The sequence below is a fragment of the Lepus europaeus genome, chromosome 6 (genome assembly GCF_033115175.1).
Source record: "Lepus europaeus isolate LE1 chromosome 6, mLepTim1.pri, whole genome shotgun sequence".
Lineage (NCBI taxonomy): Eukaryota > Metazoa > Chordata > Mammalia > Lagomorpha > Leporidae > Lepus > Lepus europaeus.
Window position 1 is genome coordinate 124,466,473 of NC_084832.1, and position 19,203 is coordinate 124,485,675.

Consider the following 19,203-nt stretch of genomic DNA (forward strand, 5'->3'; position numbering starts at 1 on the left):
GAAACAATGCTCAAATTCATATGGAAAAACAAGTGATCCCCAATAGCTAAATTTAAGCAATAAAAACACAGCTGGAGCCATCAGAATACCAAGTTTCAAGACATTCTACAGGGCAGTTATAATCAAAACAGCCTGGTATAGGCACAAAGATACACATGTAGGCCAGTGGAACAGAATAGCAACCCCATAAAGTAATGTACCCAGCTACAACCAACTAATCTCTGACACATGAACTAATAATATTGTTTCTTAATAATCTGTGCTCCACCTCCTAAAGCAGCAGTGGCGCAATGCAGCTACTTGTAACAGCTCTGTGGGTCATCCGGAGTTTTGCATTTCTTCGATATTTCCACAGTGGCTGTGCTTTACACTGCTCCTTCTCTTCTCTGGGGGCACTGAGATTGCTGGGGTGTATTTCCTCTCTTGGGGAATCATGTTACAGGTCCTTCTTCTGAAAGGCCTCCAAACATGTTATTGGCTACTGCAGACATGTGTTGAACTCCAAGTCAAAGCAGTGGAATTGCACAATTACACAGCAAAATGCCTGGCTACTTCCAAGAGTGGAGAGCTGGTGCTGGTCATCCAGCCACCACACCACCTAAGCCACACTGGTCACACACAGTTCTAAGGAGCTTTTGGTGAGAAACAATTTTCTTCCACAGTGGGATGAAGGCGAATGTATATGTCAGCTTTTCACTGATGTCACAAAATACCTAAAGTAGGCTGCTTTATAAATGAAGGGGGTTTGTTTTGGCTCACAGTTCTGACTCTGGCGAGGTCCTCTTTGGCTGAACCACATCATGGCAGTGCGACCACATCTCTGGACACCTGTGTCATCCTTCATCCAAGGCTACAAAGATCCAACCCTGGGGCTCTACAGAGCATCATGGTCTAATTCATGCCCAGGTACCTCCTAATGAACCTGCCTCCCAACACCATAGTCAGATGAAGTTTTCCTCCTCTTAATGTCTTTAAGACTTGGAGTTAAACTCCTGCCTGATCGCTTGGGAACAAATCATCTTGAAACAATAGCAGTGACTTCAGCTCAATTCTCACTGCCATGGCAGCAGGTTATCATGAAAGCATGTGTCAGACTGAATTTCCACCACACGTACTGACAGTTATTGAATAAAGATTCATTAGAAGGCAGACAGAAGTAGTTTACATAACCTCTGCTGTCACATTAATAAATTCCCATTTTCTTGATGTTTTGTTTCTGGTACTGACCTGATGTTGCATGAACAGTTTTCTTCAGGTAGATAAAATAATATCCTGTACGTAGGTTCTGCAACCTTAGAGATGACTTACAATTACCACCTATCAACTCAAATTCTTTCATGCCAATAGGTGGACAAAGGATTGTTTAAAAATCAGAGCTCAGGCAAACTTTGCAAGTGTATTCAATACAGGCTTCATAAACTCATAATGCTTGCTCAGTTAGTGGTAGAGAAAATGTTTAACATATTATAGTTAATCTATAATATTACTGTTATCACCAGTGAGATCCCATTGCCAGCATTCACTTTGCTGATTGGGAAGCCACTAATTTTATTAGTGAACCTTATATCTACAATTGAATTTTAAAATAATGTGGGTAGACATAATGATATTTGAATAATAAAATACTTATAATGCAGAAATATCTTCCTCTAAAGTAGTAGTTTTCTAAATTAAGAGCAAGTGACGGCCGGTGCTGTGGCTCAATAGGCTAATCCTCCGCCTGCGGCGCTGGCACACTGGGTTCTAGTCCTGGTCGGGGCGCCGGATTCTGTCCCAGTTCCCCTTCTTCCTGTCAAGCTCTCTGCTGTGGTCCAGGAGTGCAGAGGAGGATGGCCCAATGCTTGGGCCCTGCACCCCATGGGAGACCAGGAAAAGCACCTGGCTCCTGGCTTCGGATCAGCGCAGTGCACCGGCTGCAGCGGCCACTGGAGGGTGAACCAACGGCAAAGGAAGACCTTTCTCTCTGTCTCTCTCTCTCACTGTCCACTGTGCTTGTCAAAAAAAAATTTAAAAAATTTAAAAAAAGAGCGAGTGACAATCCCTGGGATACACATACTAGATTATAGCAATTGAGATGTAAGGTCTATAGTTACACAACTATACAGCTGACACTAATACCACACAGTGCCTGTGCTGTAGTATTTAAAGCAAATGAAAAAGAGGTCACGTGCAAGTGTTTACAGAAACATTATTCAAAAATATCGTAATTGTCCAACAATAGGAGACTAGATGAATTATACTATATCCCCATAATGGATTCTTTTTTTTTGAACTTTTATTTGAATATAAATATCCAAAGTACAGCTTATGGATTACAGTGGCTTCCCCCCCCCGTAACTTCCCTTCCACCCGCAACCCTCCCTTTCCCGCTCCCTCTCCCCTTCCATTCACATCAAGGTTCATTTTCAATTCTCTTTATATACAGAAGATCAGTTTAGTATATAGTAAGTAAAGATTTCAACAGTTTGCCCCCACATAGCAACACAAAGTGAAAAAATACTGTTGGAGTACTAGTTATAGCATTAAATAATAGTGTACAACACATTAAAGACAGAGATCCTACATGATATTTTTAAAAAATTGATTACTTTTGTATGCAATTTCCAATTTAACACCAGGTTGTTTTTTTTTTTTTCATTTTCAATTATCTTTATATACGGAAGATCGATTCAGTATATACTAAGTAAAGATTTTATCAGTTTGCACACACACAGAAACACAAAGTGTAAAAATACTATTTTAATACTAGTTATAGCATCACTTCACATTGGACAACACATTAAGGACATATCCCACATGAGACATAAGTACACAGAGACTCCTGTTGTTGATTTAACAATTTGACATTAATGTGCAGATGGCTTTTTTGTTTGCCAAATTAATTTCCTTTGGGTAAATTCCAAGGAGTGGGATGGCTGGGTTGTATGGTAGGGTTGCATTCAGGTTTCTGAGGAATCTCCAGACTGACTTCCATAGTGGCTTAACCAGTTTGCATTCCCACCAACAGTGGGTCAGTGTCCCTTTTTCCCCACATCCTCTCCAGCATCTATTGTTGGTAGATTTCTGAATGTGAGCCATTCTCACCGGGGTGAGGTGAAACCTCATTGTGGTTTTGATTCGCATTTCTCTGATTGCTAGTGATCTTGAACATTTTTTCATGTGTCTGTTGGCCATTTGGATTTCCTCTTTGGAAAAATGTCTATTGAGGTCCTTGGCCGATCTCTTAATTGGGTTGTTTGTTCTGTTGTTGTGGATTTTCTTGATTTCTTTGTAGATTCTGGTTATCAACCCTTTATCTGTAACATAGTTTGCAAATATTTTTTTCCCATTCTGTCAGTTGCCTCTTCACTTTCCTGACTGTTTCTTTTGAAGTACAGAAACTTCTCAATTTGATGCAATCCCAAATGTTAAATTTAGCTTTGACTGCCTGTGCTTCTGGGGTCTTTTCCAAGAAGTCTTTGCCTGTACCTATATCTTGCAGGGTTTCTCCAGTGCTCTCTAATAATTTGATGGTTTCGGGTCGTAGATTTAAGTCTTTAATCCATGTTGAGTGAATTTTTGTGTAAGGTGAAAGGTAGGGGTCTTGCTTTATACTTCTGCACGTGGAAATCCAATTTTCCCAGCATTATTTATTGAATAGCCTGTCCTTATTCCGGGGATTAGTTTTGGATCTTTGATCAAATATAAGTTGGCTGTAGATGTTTGGATTGATTTCTGGTGTTTCTATTCTGTTCCATTGGTCTATTCATCTGTTTCTATACCAGTACCATGCTGTTTTGATTACAGTTGCCTTGTAGTATGTCCTGAAATCTGGTATTGTGATGCCTCCGGCTTTGTTTTTGTTGTACAAGATTGCTTTGGCTTTTCGAGGTCTTCTGTGTCTCCATATTAATTTCAGCATCATTTTTTTCCAGATCTGAGAAGAATGTCGTCGGTATTTTGATTGGTATCACATTGAATCTATAAATTGCTTTTGGGAGAATGGACATTTTGATGATACTGATTCTTCCAATCCATGAGCATGAAAGATTTTTCCATTTTTTGGTATCCTCTTCTATTTCTTTCTTTAAGGTTTTGTAATTTTCATCGTAGAGATCTTTAACATCCGTGGTTAAGTTTATTCCAAGGTATTTGATTGTTTTTGTAGCTATTGTGAATGGGATTGATCTTAGAAGTTCTTCCTCAGCGTGGCATTGCCTGTGTATACAAAGGCTGCTGATTTTTGTGGATTGATTTTATATCCTGCTACTTTGCCAAACTCTTCGATGAGTTCCAATAGTCTCTTAGTAGAGTTCTTTGGGTCCCCTAAATAAAGAATCATATCACCTGCAAAGAGGGATAGTTTGAGTTCCTCCTTCCCAATTTGTGTCCCTTTAATTTCTTTTTCTTGCCTAATAGCTCTGGCTAAAACTTCCAGAACTATATTGAATAGCAGTGGTGAGAGTGGGCATCCCTGCCTGGTACCAGATCTCAGTGGAAATGCTTCTAACTTTTCCCCATTCAATAGGATGTTGGCCGTGGGTTTTTCATAAATTGCTTTGATTGTATTGAGGAATGTTCCTTCTATACCCAGTTTGCTTAGAGTTTTCATCATGAAAGGGTGTTGTATTTCATCAAATGCTTTCTCTGCATCTATTGAGAGGATCAGATGGTTTTTCTTCTGCAGTCGGTTAATGTGGTGTATTACATTGATTGTTTTGCGAACATTGAACCATCCCTGCATACCAGGGATAAATCCCACTTGGTCTGGGTGGATGATCTTTCTGATGTGTTGTTGCATTTTATTGGCCAAAATTTAATTGAGTATTTTTGCATTTATGTTCATCAGGGATATTGGTCTGTAATTCTCTTTCAATGCTGCATCTTTTTCCCGCGTAGGGATTAAGGTGATGCTGGCTTCATAGAAAGAATTTGGGAGGATTCCCTCTTTTTCGATTGTTCTGAATAGTTTGAGAAGAATTGGAGTTAGTTCTTCTTTAAATGTCTGGTAGAATTCAGCAGTGAATCCATCTGGTCCTGGGCTTTTCTTTGTTGGGAGCACCTTTATTACTGTTTCAATTTCTGTGTCAGTTATGGGTCTGTTTAGGTTTTCTATGTCTTCCTGGTTCAATTTAGGTAGGTTGCATGTGTCCAGGAATCTGTCCATTTCTGATAGGTTTCCCTGTTTGCAGGCATACAAGTCCTTGTAGTAATTTCTTATGATTCTTTTTATTTTTAGTGTCTGTTGTTACATTTCCTTTTTCATCTCAGATTTTATTGATTTGGGTCTTTTCTTTTTTTAGTTAGTTGGGACAATGGGGTGTCAATTTTGTTTATTTTTTTAAAAAACCAGCTCCTCGTTTGGCTGATTTTTTGTAATGTTTTTTTTTTGGATTCAATCCTGTTGATTTCTTCTGTGATTTTAATTATTTCTCTTCTCCTACTAGATTTTGGTTTGCTTTGCTGCAGATTTTCTAGATCCTTGAGATGACTTGAAAGCTCATCTATTTGGTGCCTTTCCAATTTCTTGATGTAGGCACCTATTGATATAAACTTTTAACACTGCTTTTGTTGTATCCCATAGGTTGTGGTATGTTGTGCTTTTATCCTCATTTACTTCCAGAAAATTTTTGATTTCTCTTTTAATTTCCTCTATGACCCATTGTTCATTCAGGAGTATGTTTTTGAATCTCCATGTGTTTGCATATGCTCTAGGGATTCCTGAGTTGCTAATTTCCAACTTCATTCCTTTGTGGTCTGAGAAGCTGCATGGTATGATTCTAATTCTTTTGAATTTGCTGAGACTTGTTTTATGGCCTAGTATGTGGTCAATCCTAGAGAAGGTTCCATGTACTGCTGAGAAGAATGTAAAGTCTTTATGTGTCAGATGAAAAGTTCTGTAGTTATCTGTTAGATCCATTTGGGCTATAGTGTCATTTAAATCTACTGTCTCCTTGTTGATCTTCTGTCCTGTTGATCTGTCTATCTCTGAGAGGAGTATTGAAGTCCCCCAGTACTATTGTATTGGGGTCTAAGTCTCCCTTTAAGTCCCTTAACAAGTCTTTTAAATGAACTGGTGCCCTGTAATTAGGTGCATATACATTGACAATCGTTATATCTTTCTGTTGAATGGATCCCTTAATCATTATATAGTGCCCCTCTTTGTCTCTCCTAACAGTTTTTGTGGTAAAGTTTATGTTGTCCGATATTAAGATGGCTATGCCTGCTCTTTTTTCTTTTCAGTTGGCATGGTATATCTTCTTCCAGCCTTTCACTTTCAGTCTGTTTGCATCAGTGTTGGAAAGATGTGTTTCTTGTAAGCAGCAAAAAGATGGGTTTTGTTCCTTAACCCAATCAGCCAATCGGTGTCTTTTAACTGGACAGTTCAGGCCATTAACGTTCAGTGTGACTATTGAGAAGGAGTAACTTTGCCCTGCCATTTGCCAAAGATAGTTTCTAATATATGCTTTGAGATTCCTGTGATCTTTTGCTGTGAGGTTTCCTTCCTTTACCTTCTTTCATATTGGTGACCGTGTTTCTGTGTATCTGTGTATAACACATCTTTAAGCATCTTTGCAGGGCTGGACGAGTGGCGACAAATTCTTTCGATTTCTATTTGCTGTGAAAGGTCTTTATTTCACCTTCATTCACAAATGAGAGCTTTGCCGTATATAATATTCTGGGTTGGCAGTTTTTCTCCCTTAGTACCTGGGCTATATCTCGCCATTCTCTCCTAGCTTGTAGGGTTTCTGAAGAGAAGTCAGCTGTAAGTCTAATTGGAGATCCTCTGAGAGTAATCTGGCGTTTCTCTCTTGCACATTTTAGGATCTTTTCTTTGTGTTTCACTGTGGTGAGTTTGATTACGACATGTTGTGGTGAGGATCTCTTTTGGTCATGTTTATTAGGGGTTCTATGAGCTTCCTGTACTAGGATGTCTCTGTCCTTCTCCAAACCTGGGAAATTTTCTGCTAGTATCTCACTGAAAAGGCCTTCTAATCCTTTCTCCCTCTCCATGCCTTCAGGAACTCCTAGAACCCGAATGTTGGGTTTTTTAAGAGTATCCTGTAGATTCCCAACAATATTTTTTAGATTTCTAATTTCCTCTTCTTTTCTTTGGTTTGCCTGTTTCCTTTCCTGTTCTCTATCTTCTATGTCCAATATTCTCTCTTCTGCTTCACCCATTCTGTTTTTAAGGCTCTCTAATATGTTTGTCATTTGATCTATTGAGTTCTTCATTTCATTATGATTTCTCGTCACTATCACAGTTTTATGTTCTACTAGTTGTTTCATTTCATTTTGATTCCTCCTTAATATTTCATTTTCGCGAGAGAGATTTTCTATCTTGTCCATGAAGGATTTCTGTAGTTCAAGAATTTGTTTTTGAGAACTTCTTAATGTTCTTATCAATTTTTTGAGATCCGCTTCTTGCATTTCCTCTATCTCTTCACCTTCAAAATCTTGAATTGGGGTGTCTTGTTCATTTGGGGCATCATAGTGACTTCCTTGCTCTTGTTACCTCGGTTTCTGCGTTTGTTGTTTGGCATATTGGAGATAATCTTTGTTTTTTATTTATTTATTTATTTATTTATTTATTATTTTTTTGCTGTGGTGTTTTTTTCTCATTATACTATGACTCTAGGTTAAGTGTGCTGTCTGCTTTATGGATCCTTAGAGGCTGTGATGTGATGGGTGTGGCCAGAGAGCTCTGATTCTTCAGGTTTAAGGGCATGCCAAAGGTGACTCACCCAGATTGTTCTCTTCCTCGCTTGCACTCTCTCTCTCTCTTTTTTTTTTTTTTTTGTCTCAGTTGGGAAGTAATTCGGCACAGCTGAGTGGAATTGAGGGTAGTTGAAATCTGGCCTCTGTGGGTATTCATTTCATCTACCCCTGGGACCACACAAAGCGTTTATGCAGCCCTCAGTGTGTTCTCAAATTTCTCCACAGTCTCTCACCGGGTTGCCCGTGTTCTCTCACCCCTCCTCGGATTTTCACAGTCTCAGATAGTTAGCTCCACCTACTTTCACTAGATTCTAACCTCCTGTTATTTCTCCCGACCAGAGTCAAGTTTTTCTGCTTGATTTCCTGATTAGCACCCTGTAGTAGTATCTTGGTCACAAGGAAAGAACCATACCACATTACCCTATTTTTAAATCCAAACTCCTGCTACTCCCAGCCACTAATACTCAACATTCTATGTTGAGATTTAAGGTTTTTTCTTCTTTTTGAGGTACCATAATTTTAATTTACTTAGTAGTTAAAACATATGCATTATTGAATGGACTAGTTCTTTGTCTTTGTTGGAAGCTGTCCAATTCTTGGTTTTAATATTACTGCCTTGCATCCAAACATTTTCTTCAATGGTCTGGATGATAGTAATGTGCTCTTGATTGGTTGTGTGTGTATAAATATAAATAAATTTAATATCTGCTTTTACACACATACACTTGTGCATTTACACATGTTGATACATATGTGTGATTATAGAATTTGTTTTTCTCATTTGTTAGTATGCCATTTAATAAATTACTTATATGTCACTTTACATTTAATTTTGTCCTTACCAATATATTAAAAAAATTGGGGGAACAATCTCTGTTGTGCCTTTAACATACTCTTACATACATAGCATACCCAGTAGAATACAACCTACAGTACTCACAACTGATGAAATGATTGCTGAATCCTACATCTAATAAAGATTTACTATGTCTTGAAAATTAATTAGTTGATATTTAAGTAGAGTTTAACCTACAAAATTAAATAATTCCGCACAGTAGGGGTGAGTGTTTTCTTGGTGATTGAGATGCTGGCCAGTGTGCCTGCATCCCGTGTCAGAGAGCCTGTGGTCAACAGCTGGCCCTGCCCGCACTCAGTGCCCTTGACGGTGCAGACTGGGGGAAGCAGCCAGTGATGGCTCAAGTAGCTGGGACTCTGGAACTCCTGGGGGAGACCTTGGTAGAATTCCCAGCTCAGTTTCAGCCTGGCTCAATCCTGGCTGTTCCAGGCATTTGGGGAGTGAGCCAGTTAATCAGAGATAGACTTCCAGGCTCTCCCTCTCTTTCTTCCTCTCTCACCACCCTCTCTCCCTCCTCCCATCCCTTCCTCTCACTTCAAATAAGAAAAAAAACCACTAAACAGTTTATAGACTCTTCTATCAGATGTTTTAAGTGTATCTGTTCTTATGGCATTTTTTTTCATGGCATACCATATATTACTCAATACCAAAACCTCAAGAAGAGTAACAAAATAGGGGTAGAGTACATTGAGTTTCTTATGAATAAGGATTGTACAGTTGCAAGGCACAATGAACAACATGGCAGTGTCAGAACAGTTGGTCTAAAATCTGATCCCAGGAAAAATTATCTGTGAAACATGAGTAGCCCCTCCTACTCTCAGCACCAAGCCATATTTGCCCAAAATTGAAATGTTTCTTCAACTTACTTTTATTCTTCAAAATAAGGATTTGTGACAGGGCAGGCCAGTTAGAACACTTATTATTAAAGAAGTAGATAAATTAGAAAAGAGAAAATCTTGACTCTGAAAGAAATGGATGATATTCCATTTTTTGAAACATTTTATACTTGGAAAGTAACTTCACAGTGTCTGTCAAACAACTTGTACAAAAACAGGTAACATTTCTTTTTTTTTTTCTTTGACAGGCAGAGTTAGAGAGAGAGAGAGAGAGACAGAGAGAAAGGTCTTCCTTTCCGTTGGTTCACCCCCTAAATGCCCGTTATGGCCGGCACACTGCGCCGATCTGAAGCCAGGAGCCAGCTGCTTCCTCCTGGTCTCCCATGTGGGTGCAGGGCCCAAGCACTTGGACCATCCTCCACTGCCCTCCTGGGCCACAGCAGAGAGCTGGACCGGAAGAGGAGCAACCGGGAAAGAATCCGGCGCTCCAACTGGGACTAGAACCCCGGGTGCTGGTGCCGCAGGCGGAGGATTAGCCTAGTGAGCCACGGCGCCTGCCAACAAAAACAGGTAACAATTCTATCCTCAAAAATATATCTCTTTTTATCAAACTCTTAAGGAATCTTAAAAGATCTGAATAGATGTAAAAGTGTTGTATGTCTGTTTGTTGGAACATTTGGTTTGCTAATGTGGAATAATCCCCAAATTGCAAACATGTCAGGCATAATCACTGTCAAATTCTGCTGATTTTTAATCAGAAATTGATGAGCTAATCCTAAAATCCATATGATTGAGAATAAATTCCTGAAAGAAGCAGAGTGGATAGACTTATTGTTCTGGATATCAAAGCTTAGAACGAACCTACAGTAATCAGTGGTCCTGATTTAAGAATAAACAGATTAGTGGCGTAAACTGAGTAAACAGACGTGGTTTCTCACATTTGTAGTCAATTTTCAGTAAAGGTGCCAAGAAAATTAAATGGAAAAGAAACAATCTTCAAAATTTTTTGCTGGAGCAATTGGCAATCCATCCACAGAAAGGTGAATTTTGAAAAATTCAATGATACATTTAATAAATAGACAAAGGATTTGAATATCCATCTCTCCCAAGAAGACAAGTAAATGGCTAGTAAGCACATGAAAAGGTGTCTGGATTATTACCCACCAAGCAAATCTAAATCAAGACTGTAATGAGATACTATTTTTTTTTTCACTCACTATGATGACTTTGATAAAAAATAAAATGCTAAATGGTGCTGGGACATGGAGAAATTGGAACTCTTAAAGCTCACTCCTAAAACATGAAAATGCAAGTCTACACAAGTTTATAGCACTATTTGCATTAGCATTTACTCAGAATAGCCAATAATTTGAAATAACCCAGTGGTCATTGACTGTAGATGAATAAACAATACTTGCTGTATCCATACCGTGGAATATTAGCTGCTGATCACAGGAACAGTGTTCAGATACTTGATACAACATTGCTGAACCTCAAACATGATGCTTAGGAAGTGAATCCAGCAGCTGATGCTGTGGTGCAGCAGGTTATCACCCTGCCCCGAAGCACAGGCATCCCATATGGACAGAGGTTTGAGACCCGGCTGCTTCACTTCCAATCTAGCTCTCTGCTATGGCCTGGGAAAGCAGTGGAAGACGGCCCAAGTCCTTGGGCCCCTGCACCCGGGTGGGAGACCTAGAAGACGCTCCTGGCTCCTGGTTTGGGTTGGCACAGCTCCGGTCATTGTGGCCAGTTGGGGAGTGAACCATCGGATGGAAGACCTTTCTCTCTCTTTCTCTCTGCCTCTCCTCTCTGTTTGTACCTCTGACTTTCAAATAAATAAATAAATCTTTTTTTAAAATAATAAAATGAATCTAAACACAAAAGAACACAAGTTGTATGATTTCATTTGGATGCAATATCCAGAGAAGGCCAGATATATAGATACATAGATGTGTAGATCAGTGATTTTGTAGCACTGGGAGTGGCAGGGAGGAGAGACTGTAAGTAAACATGGAATTTCCTTTGAGGGTGAAACAGAAGTTCCAACATTAGATTGTACTAGTGTTTGTAAAACTCTTTAAATGTACTAACACTCATTGAATTATACATTCAAAATATATAAAATTTATGGCATATAAATTATATTTCCATAAAGATATTATAAAAAGAACTGTTTTTCCAAAGACTGCAAATGAATCTTGAATTTGAAAATAATAGGTCGGCGCCGTGGCTTAACAGGCTAATTCTCTACCTTGTGGCACTGGCACACCGGGTTCTAGTCCTGGTAGGGGAGCCGGATTCTATCCCAGTTGCCCCTCTTCCAGGCCAGCTGTCCGCTGTGGCCCGGAAGTGCAGTGGAGGATGGCCCAAGTCCTTGGGCCCTGGACCCCATGCGAGACCGGGAGAAGCGCCTGGCTCCTGGCTTCAGATCAGCACGTTGCGCCAGCTGCAGCGGCCATTGGAGGGTGAACCAGCGGCAAAAAGGAAGACCTTTCTCTCTGTCTCTCTCTCTCACTATCCACTCTGCCTGTCAAAAAAAAAAAAAAAAAAAAAAGAAAGAGAAGAAAAGAAAAAAGAAAATAATAGCCCTCAAGTTACAGATTTGCTTAGTGATTATGTGTATAAAGCAGTTTAATAGCAATTATTTAGATTTACAATAATTCCATGAAGTTGAAATTATTGTTTTTTGTTTGTTTGTTTTTTACAGAGGAGCGACTCAGAAAGGCCACTTTTTCCGCTATGGCCTTATGCAGGTAGGTACACCCATGTTAAACTGGTGTTTGTTGTTGTTAAATTCTGCCTGCTGTTAGTGAACATGGTTCAGTAATTCAGTAGAAGATTGCTTTTCCCCATGAGGAACATTCACAGTACCCAAAGCACATATTCTTAGGGAGGGTTGTGGGCACCCACACTGCTTTTGTCCTGTAGTTCCCCCTTTCAGACCTCATCATTCTCTTACTCGCTGGGAATAAGGGAGGAACAGTGAGAGTTTATCAAGGCCTTTGCCTTGGAAAGCACTCCTTGTCTCCTCCCCTCCCTGTGGCTGGAGTCCAGTCACACAGCCCTGCCTTCCTGCAAGCGTGCCGGGGAGGCATAGACTCGCTGTGGGCCTCAGAAGAAAAGGAGGCTCGTTTCTGGCGCACAGCAAACAGCACATGTCACAGAAATGCAGCCTTTAATATTAGACTCCTGCTTGTGGTCTGAAATGGCAAGTTTAACTTTTATGGACTTAATTTTTGTTTATTGGAAAGGCAGAAAGAGTAAGAAAAGGGAGAGGGAAGGAGAGGAGAAGAGGGAGGGAGGGAGGGAGGGAGGGAGAGAGAGAGAGAGAACTCCCACCCCCAAATAACTTCATCCCCAAATACCTGCAACATCTGGGGCTGAACCAGGCCAAAGTGAGGAGCCGAAACTCCACACAACTCTCTCACCAGAGTGAGAAACTCAAGACCTGCTGCTTTAAAGGGGACATAGGAAATGGCAAGTTAAAAGTTAAATTTAGTTATTCTGTCTTATATTCTTGTAATATTAACATATATAAACTTTCATTTTGAGTTCATTTTTGTTATATGACCTGGGAAAGCAGCAGAGGATGGCCCAAGTCCTAGGGCCCCTGCACCCACGTGTAAGACCCGGAGGAGGCTCCTGGCTCCTGGCTTTGGATCAGCACAGCTCAAGCCGTTGTGGCCATCTGGGGAGTGAACTAGTGGATAGAAGACCTCTCTCTCTGTCTCTACCTCTCTCTGTAACTCTGTCTTTCAAATTAATAAAATAAATCTTTAATAAAAAGCCCTAGACTATTAGCTAATGTAGAAGACATTTACTGGAAACTTAATCCATGTCTCCCACGTGGGTGGCAAGAACCCAATTACTTGACCCATCACCGCTGCCTCCCAGGCTGTGTTAGGTAGAAACCAGATCCAAGAGTTGGAGCTGTGCATTGATCACAGGCAATCCAGTATGAGACAAGGGTATCTTAACTGTGAGGCTGAACATGTGCCCCTAAATATTATTTTTAATCTATTCTTCCCTATAAATTAACCTTGATTAGTTTGTGATTTGTTGATAAAACTTCTAAAACAACTTGAACCCCTTTTTCCTTCCATGTTATCATTTTCAAATTCAGTTTATTTCTGAATGTGCATAGCAGTGCTATGGACTTTATCTCTTCCCTTCTCTCCCTTTGCTCCCTCTGTATTTAATTCCATCCACATCTCATTCTGTATTCTGTAAAATGACAGTGTCAGTCAATCCTGGGGAGTTTCACATGAATCATGCTGGAAAGATTGGCACCTGGCCGTCAGAGACCACATCTACTCTTGAGGCGGAGCTCTGGCTGGCAGAGGTGCCGGGACTCGTTGTGAGTTTCTCATTGTTTGCAGACAGCTTCTCTCCTTCCTCTCCTTGATGTGAGGACAGCACATCAGCTTTCTTTGCTGTATGTTTCACCTGCTTCACCTCTTTTCCCAGGAAAAATGCCAGAACAAAACCTTCGCTTTCCCGTGAACAGGCTGACAGGAGGAAGGACAGGGAAGTGCAGCCTCCTGTTAAATAAAGGGGAAGGTGGCAGCAGGCATTTCTGGAAAATGATTTGGTTTTCCAGACTTTAATAGGCAATGAAACAATGCGTACTTATACAGCAATAATGGGAGAAATCAACCTGGGGTCAAGTCAGTGGTCCCTAAACATTGCCAAATCATTAACAATCTATCTTTAATACTGATAGATGTCCGCTCACCATCCTGTACCCACTGAATCAGAGTTGCTGAGTGTTGGGCTATAGATTGAATGCCCAAAGTTGGCATTTTTTATATTTGCCATAATTTGAACCACATGAAATTGCTAAAGCATGCTAACATTTTACCCATAAACCAGCAATTTCATGTAGCTCAGCCTAATATTTAACCAGGTCCCATGAGTTTAGTTGTTAAAGTCCTCCGGATGCCTTTTTCACACACATACATTCCCAGATCTGCCCTTCTATGTACTGAAATTAGAATTCTAGAATCGGTTGTTCTGCTGCTCTGAAACCTGCCAGGAAGCCTTCCTGAAATGTTGTAAGTGCTGTTCCATCAATCAAGACGTGGCATTCTAGAAATGAGCATCATGCAAAGGCCTCTGTTTGCAAAGAGGAGTGAGTTAATGTTTTGTCCACTCAGAATTAGAAAACAATGACTATTTGAAAATCAAATCTTTTAATCAATTTGAGTATCTGGAGAACGAAGCACTGAAATAAAATTACAAAGTGTATTTTATGCTGGAGTGTTGAACTAGAGTACATTTTTCTGTTTTTTTTTCTATTTCACATGCATTTGTGGGCACACTAGCGCTTGAAACAGTCTTTGTTTGGACATTGCTATATGAGCGGGCTGCACAGGAAGGGGACTGGGAGCATTCGCCTGAGAAGAGCTCAGGGTAGGTGGCCTACCTGCTGGCCCCCTGAATGGCCCAGCAGCTGTGTGACTTTCTGTGAAAAGGTCTGGACTCTTGGTTATCTGTCCTCTGCCTGCATTGATCCCCCCCTCCACTCCACCACACAAGAGCACAGCCTGCCGTGCTCTGTCCATCTAGTTTGCTGTCTCTTTGGATGTTTCTCTTGGCCTATGTCCAAATGCCTTTGAATGTCTGTACTTAGATAGCCACAACTAGAAATTGATTTGTGTGTGACTAGAATTATTTGTGTAACAAGTGGACATAACCTTGTGGTATACCTACCTGGGATTTTTTTTTTTTTATTTCTCTAGTACGCGCTAGTTTACTTGCCAAATTCCACCCCTCTTTGAGTAGTCAAGTTGAGGTGTTGGTGAAATTAAAGTGATCAGTGAACACTCCTGCAAATCAGTTAGCTCAGTTTTACCCAAAATATTTTAATCTTACCTGTAATAAAGCAGCATCGTGTGAGTAAATGTCCCATCGCTTTCAGGTGTCTGAGTGCTCAGAACCCTGTTACCAGATCTCAGCCAGAGCTCGGTGCAAAGACTGCCATGACCAGAGACCATGGGAGTCAACATAGGAAAGAAAAAGTCTCCTTCATCCTTCTGCCATCCAGATCTCTCGAGCCTGCTCCTCTTCCTAGTAACCATGGAGGGATAAGGGATATATAGAATTGCCAATGTCATGACCACAACTCTTAAAGTCATTACTGCAAACAAAAACAAAATTTTTGGTCATCCTCTGTGCTGCTGGTGTCTAGATGATGATTCTGTTGGGAGAGATGTTTGATGATCTTTGTGTATTGCCTGGGGCAGGTGCAGTATGGAATACAACCTCCTGCCCAGGCACGGCCTTGATCTGTGCTTACCCATGGAATGTGAAGTCTGGCCCCAACCATGAGTCTTGATGCCCCAGCTCCTCATAGTCTGATGTGCAGCCTTCTGTGGCCACTGTCGTCATGGTGTAGCTCTGACCAGTAAATGCAAGGTGCTCTTTATCTGTTGGAAACTCCACTGCCTTTGCCTGTGTAAGTGGAAGGAATGCAAGTTACTGCAGACACTACCTCCCTTAATTTGGCTACCATCTCTCTCCACACCTCAGCAGCAAAAGTATGCGCCAGCTCTGTGCCTCCATGGTCTTCTGATTGGAGGTGAACCTGTTTTCTCCTTATGTGGCACGGGTGAGAGATCCCTAATCGCAATCTTTTTAGATCCCACCTTTCTGTGTCTTTCCATGCCTGGCTTATCTCCCTTGGTATAATCTCCTTCAGACTCATATATCATTGCAAATGGTAGAACCTTCTCGTTAAGAGGTGAATGTTGTTCATCAACCAAGGGGACACTTAGGGTGTTTCCATGTCTTGGATGCTGGAGTGCTGCCATGAACATGGGAACACAGATATCCTCTTAAGGTCCTGGTTTCATTTCCTTTAGGTATATGTGCTTTTTCAAGTCATTGTTTTTCTCATTGTCACCACCATGGTCTTCACAAATGGTCAGTCACATCAGCTGGCAGAGACAGACGGGTTAGCTGCAGGCTTGATTTTGTGTGAAGTGAGCCAGGTGGGGTGCCCCAGTAGGTTCACAGAGGACTGCTGAATGCCTGGGAGGGGCTGTTGGTGCAGGGGGCTTGGAAGGAAAGGTAGCAGTGCTCAGAGTGGGAAGTTCAGTTAGGGGCTGGGAAAGCACTGACAGGGTAGTGTCGGCCTTAAAGCACGGATTTGAAAGCCAGAGTGCCTGACTTCAGATCTCAACTCAGTCAGATTATTCAACTTTGTGTGTTTGTAAAATAAAATAATGCTATCCTAGGAATAGATGGGTGAAGCACAGATGAGGGGCGGGCATTTGGCCACCAGTTAAAACTCAGATTAAAGGTGCCTGTGTCCCACTTCAGAGTGTCTGGGATTGATTGCTGGTTCCAGTTCTGATTCAAGCTTCTAACTGTGCACACCTGGAAGACAACAGTGATAGTCAAGTGGTTGGATTCCTGCCACCTACGTAAGAGATCTTGATTGGGTTCCCGGCTCCTGGCTCCAGCCCTGGTGGAGTCTTGGCTGTTTTAAGAATTTGGAGTGGGGAAGTACAGGAGTAGAACCGTAGACGAGAGATCTGTCTCACTCTTTCTCTTTCTCTCTTTTTCTTCTCTCTCTCCCCTTTCCGAAACTCCCTCCTATGTTCTCTCCCTCACATACTACTACATAGGTAGGTAGGTAGGTGGATAGATAGGTAAACAAAGAGATAAATGAATCAAAGTATGTTAAGCAGGAAGAGATATTGCCTGGTAAATAGTAGATATATTATAAACGTTAGATGCTACCAGTACAATTGATAAGTGAAACTCCAAGATACTTGAAATTTTTAAGAAGGACAGTATTTATTTTTCAAGAAAACATTGATGTTGGCTATGTGGAATTTCATATGGCCTTCTGTTTCCTTAAACGCATAAATGAATTGTGTATTTCTTGTAAATACATTTAGGTTGATGTTTTACATAATGAAGGAAACTCCCTTTCATGAAAAGTCTCACTCGTCTGGCAACTATTAATTGAAACATTTAAATTTTCTAGTTCTCCTGTGACATTCTTAAATTCTAGTTTCACTTTCTCTCTGAATTTACCTATGCAATATGTTTGTCTGAAGGCAAGTGACAAAAATGACAGGTGCAAGCAAAGGAAAACACTTAGTATAAATAACCATAAAGCAGAGGGAAATATGGGAAAATATTTTCTCTCCTTCAGAGTACATTAAACATGTCAACATTTATTGATGTTTATCGTCTTCCTGAAATCTCACCACAGCAGTTGAGAGTCTAAATAGGAAAACGGAAAACCAGATCCTGTTAAGTTTTATTTTCTACATACTTGACGTTAGCTTTGCCAACTATTTCTTGAAATAGGAGCGTACTTTTTTAAAAACTTTTATTTAGTAAATATAAATTTCCAAAGTACAGTTTATGGATTACAATGGTTTCCCCCCCGTAACTTCCCTCCCACTCGTACCCTTCCCATCTCCTGCTCCCTCTCCCATTCCATTCACATCAAGATTCATTTTCAGTTATCTTTATATACAGAAGATCGATTTAGTATATATTAAGTAAAGATTGCATCAGTTTGCACCCACACAGAACATAAAGTGTAAAATACTGTTTTAGTACTAGTTATAGCATTACTTCACATTGGACAACACATTAAGGACAGAGATCCCACATGAGGAGTAAGTACACAGTGACTCCTGTTGTTGACTTAATAATTTGACACTCTTTATGGTGTCAGTAATCTCACTAGGCTCTAGTCATGAGTTATGGAAGCGTTTTGAGTTCGCCGACTTCAATCTTATTTAGACAAGATCATAGTCAAAGTGGAAGTTCTCTCCTCCCTTCAGAGAAAGGTACCTCCTTCTTTGATGGCCCGTTCTTCCTACTGGGATCTCACTCGCAGAGATCTTTCATTTAGGTATTCTTCTTCTTCCTTTTTTTTTTTTGCCAGAGTGTCTTGGCTTTCCATGCCTAAAATACTTTCATGGGCTCTTCAGCCAGATCCGAATGCCTTAAGGGCTGATTCTGAGGCCAGAGTGCTGTTTAGGACATCTGCCATTCTATGAGTCTGCTGTGTATCCCTCTTCCCATGTTGGATTGTTCTCTCCCTTTTTTTTATTGGATCGGTTAGTATTTTCAGACACTAGTCTTGTTTGTGTGATCCCTTTGACTCTTAGACCTATCATTGTGATCAATTGTGAACAAAAATTGATCACTTGGACTAGTGAGATGGCATTGGTACATGCAACCGTGATGGGATTGTATTGGAATCCCCTGGCACATTTCTAACTCCACCATTTAGGGCAAATCTGACTGAGCATGTCCCAAATGATACATCTCCTCCCTCTCTTATTCCTACTCTTATATTTAGCCGGGATCCATGGTGTAATGGTGAGCCCTCTGGACTCTGAATCCAGGAATGTACTTTTTAAAGTGAGTTTAAGAACTAATCATCGAGTATGTATGCTAAGCATTTGGGCTACAATGAGTAGTCCACCGTATTATAGTGGGGTGACAGCACAGGGTGTGTCATGGTTGGAATGTGGCTTGAGCTTATCCCCCTAAGGTGAGCATGTGGGAAGCTTGGTAAGACAGGTGATCTTAGGAGATGGTGGTCTATTTTAAAGGTAGAGTCCAATGGGGTCACTAGTGGTCTCTCCCCTAGTATCCCATCCTTTGTTACCATACCATCTCTTCTTGTAGCAGTGCCCCCAATGTGATGCCATCCACTGTGGTGTGACCTAGCCAAGGGTGTCCTCTGCAAAGGTTACATTGATGGTGCCCCTCGATCTTGGACTTCCAGACTCCAGAACAGTGAGTAGAATAAACCTCTTTTCTTTACAAAAC